This window comes from Colossoma macropomum, unplaced genomic scaffold, assembly GCF_904425465.1.
Source record: "Colossoma macropomum unplaced genomic scaffold, Colossoma_macropomum, whole genome shotgun sequence".
NCBI classification, from domain to species: domain Eukaryota; kingdom Metazoa; phylum Chordata; class Actinopteri; order Characiformes; family Serrasalmidae; genus Colossoma; species Colossoma macropomum.
Genome location: NW_023494799.1, coordinates 3,775,395 through 3,781,604, shown reverse-complemented (window position 1 = coordinate 3,781,604; position 6,210 = coordinate 3,775,395).

Genomic DNA, 6,210 nt, shown 5'->3' with positions numbered 1-6,210 from the left:
CCTTAAAGTTGACCTATGAAGATGAGAATCCAGTTTGCTTTCCGTTTTGTAAATCACACACATTTCCATCGAAATATATTCTATCACTGTTACTGAACATAGTGCTTAATTCAACTGAGGGACCCCCAGAACAGATAGAAATTGCATTGTATGGCTGCTGTGAAGAAGGATTAAAAAACAAAAGTGCTCTAAAACTTTTATATGATGCTCACAGATGCTCTGACAGATTGCAGGACACTTCAGGAAGCATAGGGGGCAATATGGCTTCTACTACTTTGTTCATCAGTCAGTGTGTCAATATCTGGAGATATTGGCACTCAAAGAATGCCTCAGCTAATCACATAGCGAGGTCAGAACTAACTGTAGTATAATGAATAATAAATGTTAAGAGAATAATAAGTCCGCAGTTTAAGGGGTTAAGTTGCAATGGCTCATGCAGCCAGACATATCCCACAGGGGTGGGCTGCTCTGGGTGATAAACTCTCAAATTCTGCCTGGCTTTGTGAAAGCTTACGACCTCCTCTCTCTCTCTCCCCGCAGGGCGAAAGCAGCCTCCACGGAGCATCTGAGCTGCAGCTGGTGGGGCTACTGGAGCTGGGGAGCTGTTGCCAGGCTGGCTGTGGTGGGGAGGGTTCCTGGCACCGTGATTTGGTGGACAAACAGAAATAAAAATCACATTGCCAGGGATTTCCACCCCTGCACTGCTCTCCAGGTGCTCGGAGCCTGAACCACCTGCACACGGCCCACCCTTCCAGCATGACGCATCTCCTGACAGCTTATAGCTGTAGACAGAAGCAGAGGGATTTGCTGGTGAAAGATGTCAGTGGGTTCACATTACTGTATTTACACCGTAATGCTCGACATGCCTGGAACTTAAAGAGATATTGCTGATATTAGCTATATGGCCCTAGATGTCTGAGATGCCTTTGGTGCTGGGCAAGTTTTTGCGCGTTTAGAGCTCTAAATTAAAGAGCGCTCTGTCCTTGTTTGCGCAACCTCTCAGGCATCCAGTTCATTTGAGTGCAGCCCCTTCGAAATGTTTTTCAAACTCAATAACACAAACAGTGATTCACGTCTTTGAAAATATCACGTATCCTCAGGAATGAATAGATAATGACTTACTGGAATAGCAAGCTGATTCTAAAATGTAGCGGGCAGATCTCTCTGAAACTTCTTAGGCACTTCATTGCACTTTATTGTGCTTACATGGCTCTCAATGGGTTGTTATTAGCATGCTAACTATGAAAACTACATTTATGATTCATAAACTGGAAATGTTGCTCTAGAAAACATTCATTCATAACATTTGCATACTATAGTCGGCATTGTAAGCCACCTCATTGCATTACTGTCACTCCAGATCAGACGTTCTACAGAGGTTCACTTGTTCAAGGCACAGAGCTTAGCTAATTGGTGAGCATTGGTCCCTTTAACATACTGTTCACAGTGGCTAAGTTCAGCGTCTGCAGTGAAAGAGTTGACCGGATGTTTAAAAGCCTCTTGCTGGAGCTACTCTGGAGAAATCTGAAGGTGGAATAATGGTAGAGAGTGGTGGTAGACACCTGTGAGGTCTGCCAGGTTGGCATAGAAGTATGTGAGAGGCTGGCAAAGTGTGCAGCATGGTTCTTACAAAGGACGATTGAAAGCTTTCGAAATGTCGAACTAGTTATGGCATGCTAGCTTCCTGTCGGCTCTCTGTAAAGAGCAGTTTTGGCTTCAAACAATAGCACTGATTTAAGTGCCATCTCAGTCTGCCCACTGCCCTGGAGTGGGCAACAGGTCAAACCTCCATTAACAAAGATTGGCAACACCAACCGGGAAGCTAATGTTTCACATTTTAGTGCCCCAAAACATTTCCTTTAGCATGTATTGTGCGTGTACATTATTCCAATTTAGTTGTTTTATTCTTCTCTTTTTGTCAGTGTTAGAGGTTTTTATTCTAGAGATAATAAAATCGACTTAAAGGAATAGTCAAAAAAGAAAAGGAAAAATGAACAGACACCTATCAGAATTGAGGAAATGACATCATGCTCATTGGTGGCTGCTAGCTTCCATTCACTTTTAGCCACATTAGCATACTTGGTCAAGCTATTCCTGAATTCTACCTTCTTCCAGTCACATGGTCGATCTAGCTATAGCCCTGCAGACTGAGCCCCAGCCTGGCAAAGCCTCGGCTTGAACTCAAGAAGCCCCGGTTTGGGTGGAAGCTAGCAAGCTAGCATAGTTAGTTAGCTATGTAAAGTTTTAGTGAGGTAGCTAACATGAAGTAAAAGTTTGTTAGCGAAAAAAGTTTGCTTAAAATATTGTTAAATAATTATGTGTAAAATTTAATAAAATTATAAGCTTACAATCACATTAACCCTTTTATTTTAAGGAAGCAATTTATACTAGCTGATATGATTGTGGAAGTAGCTAAGCCTCAATAGGTGATATTAACACTAGCTAATGTGCTAAACTTTTACCCTTTGATGTTTAAGTACATTTACAGCTGCCCAAAAGGAACTTTTTCCACCCAATCAGTCTGCGGGACTGTAGCTAGATACTATTGGCTGGATAACAGTCGTCATTGCAGCAGGGGTTAACACAAGCCAGTGATACCCAACATTCAAGAGAGGTGGCAACAAAAAAAAAGCAATGTCCAGAGGGCCTCCAGTGCCTGCTGAGCTGGTATCAGTGTGTCCACATAGAGCTGGCTCAGCTCAGCAGGAACAGGAGTCCAGCCTGTACCTCCACAGCCACCATCCAGCCTGTACCTCCACATACAGCACCCAGCCTGTACCTCCACATCCACCATTCAGCCTGTACCTCAACATCCACCACTGAGCATTTACATCCACATTCGCCACTTAGTCTGTACCACCACATCCACCATTCAGCCTGTACCACCACATCCACCATTCAGCTTGTACCTCAACATCAACCATCCAGCCTGTACCACCACATCAACATTCAGCCTGTACCTCCAGATCCACCATTCAGTCTGTACCTCCACATCCACCACTCAGCCTGTACCACCATTTGCAAAATTCAGCCTGTACCTCCACATACAGCAGTTCAGCCTGTACCTCCACATACAGCATTCAGCCTGTACCCCCACATACAGCAGTGCAGCCTGTACCTCCACATACAGCATTCAACCTGTACCTCAACATACAGCATTCAGCCTGCACCTCCACATACAGCATTCAGCCTGTACCTCCACATACAGCATTCAGCCTGCACCTCCACATACAGCATTCAGCCTGTACCCCCACATACAGCATTCAGCCTGTACCTCCACATACAGCATTCAGCCTGCACCCCCACATACAGCATTCAGCCTGTACCTCAACATACAGCATTCAGCCTGCACCCCCACATACAGCATTCAGCCTGTACCTCCACATACAGCATTCAGCCTGTACTTCCACATACAGCAGTTCAGCCTGTCCCTCCACATACAGCATTCAGTCTGTACCATGACAAGTAACAAAGCCTTGTAAAAAACACTTTTGGTTCCCTATAGAACCATTCAATGGATGGTTCTTCAAAAAAATATTTTTGTAAATGAACTGCACAAGCATGAATGAGCTTTTTAAACTTTAAAGACCCTCCACTAAATATACAGTACTGTGCAAAAGTTACTGACTATTCTTCAGTGGGTCTGAAAGGATGTGTAGCTGTCAAGAAGCCTTTACTGATAAAAGGAAATAGACAAAAAAGACAAAAATTTGTAAAGAAGCTGCTGGTGTTCTCAGACCAACGGGCAGACCTCAGACCTTAACATCACTGAATGTGTGAGAATCAGAAAATGCACCCAACTTCTAAGACTGAACTTTGGAGTTATGGAAAGAATGCCCTTCAGATTTCTTTGAAAAACTGAAAGCGAGTGTCTTGAAAGGAATGGAAGCTACAATAATGGGAAAAGCTGGACACATTAAATGTGGCTTTTGCAATTTTCTGTTAAACTGGGTCACTTCTACTTAATACCTGTTTTGACTGGAAGTTAAGTAAATGAAGGGAGGTCTCTGAAATTTGATCTATATGTTTAAACCATCTGGTAGTCATATAAGAACTTTTCATTTTAAGAGTGTACGACCACATCCACAATGCAGTGCAGTCTTCAGCTTCACCATCAGTGAATATAAAACATATATGGCCTTGATGAAATATGAATGGTTCAGCCATTGGAAGGGAAGGCGGGGGAGGGTGGGGCATTGAATTTGCTGCATACTAATGAATATTTTTTATTCCACCACAAGCAAGGCTGCTGTTCATGCAGTCAGCCCTCAGCTTTGGGGTTTTCTTTGTGAAATGCATTGATCTTTGAATAATTCTATCTGATATTACTGTACTTTATGTATTTAACCCTTAGAAGTTTAAAGCTGTAATTGTTTTTTTTTTCCATAAAATAAGTAACTATACAGTCTGATGATTCATTAGATGATTAATTATGGAATTAATCACATTTGTGCCAAATTCTATAGTGACAGGGTTGAGTCAGCGCTTATAGTCAGATGCAAAAGTTTAGGCGCCCTGGCCAAATGATATATTTTATTGATTTTCTACATGTAAATAAGTGAACACATCCTCTACAGAGAACACATGTCTGCATATTTTAATACATAATTACTGTTTATTTTCTCATTTTAACACAATGGAAAAAAACAAACCATAAAATATGTCTTATAATTTATTTTTTCCATTATGTTAAGTTTATTTTCAATTAGAAAATCAGCAAAACATACTTTGACCTGAGGTGATCAAACTTTTGCATTCAACTGTATGTCAATGTCAACAAATGGGAAAAAAAACATGGTAAATATTTGAATCATGATAAAATATCTTCTTATTAATTTACAAACATAATTTTTTTTGTAAGTTAATAAGAAGATACACAAATTAGAATCTGCACTTTCCACAGAATTTCTCTACTTTTTTCAAGGATTATCAATTAATTCCTATGAAATTATTCTATTATTTGGTATCACTAGCAATAACTGTGACGTCTGAGGGTTAAAATAAAGCGCCTGCAGTGTCACGCCGAGGTCCCGGGTGTTACAGACAGTCAGGATGAATGATGGTGAGCTCCTTATTTTAGGGCACTTTGTCACCTCCATTTACCCGAGTGAAAAATGGCAGTCATCAGGTGCACATAGATCTCCACTCATCAGGCCATTTTCACTTGCAGAAGTCTAACTTTAGCTTTCATCCTTTATATCTGGAGGACGCTGCATTTTACAGAGCAAGACTTACAGCTAGATGTGGAAGAAAACCCACAGAGTTTCACCTCAGCCTGATCACAGAGGCAATATGGGCAATAACTTTAACACATCTCAATGGCCACTTGTCATATATTCAATTTCCAGCAATCATTAAGTACAAATGAATCATTTTTAGGAGATATTTCTGAGGAGACATATAAAATAATTCACTTGCATAAGGAAGGGAAAGGTCAAGGAGAATAAGTGAAAAAACAGGAGTTTCCAAAACTGGAGTTGGACCTCCCAACAACCACTGGAAGACTTGGTCGACACTAAAACTGCCCCCATCAGATAAACAGCATTTAAAGCTTTCATCTCTGAGAGAGAGGAGAAAATCAAGCTACTTCAGATCTGAAAACATCCACAGGTGTTTCTGTCCATCCTTCCACTGTGAGAAGACGACTCAGCGCTGTGGGTCTGAAAGGATGTGTAGCTGATCAAGAAGAACCTCGCTGAGAAAAGGAGACGGACACATCAAACAAAGAAGCTGAACAATGGACTGACCACCCCAGAGTCCAGACCTCAACATCACTGAATGTGTTTGATTACTTCAGTTCAGACTGAACTTTGGAGGTGTGTCTGCAGATTCTTTGAGATAAATATGTTTTTTTTTCTTTCTTTCTTTTTTCTCACACTGAAAAATGACTTAATGGCTGTTTTGAATGGAAGTGAAGTGAATTGATTGGACATTAAAGGAAGTCTCTGACTTTTACACTGTACAGTATTAGAAGCCAAGAGACTGTTTGGATCTGAATTGGATCAGTAAATATTTATGTGTTTGTATTTGTTGAGGTGAAACTGCTACCAAACTACTACAAAAAATTGTGGTAAGCTAACAGTTTGGTACCAGTTTGTGGACAGGATTTTCATGGCTTTGTCTGATTCTCATGGACACCGGAAAACCTTATACGGAAAGACTAAGCGTGCTTTTTACTGTGTTACTCAGTGTTGGAAACTCTAATAAAAC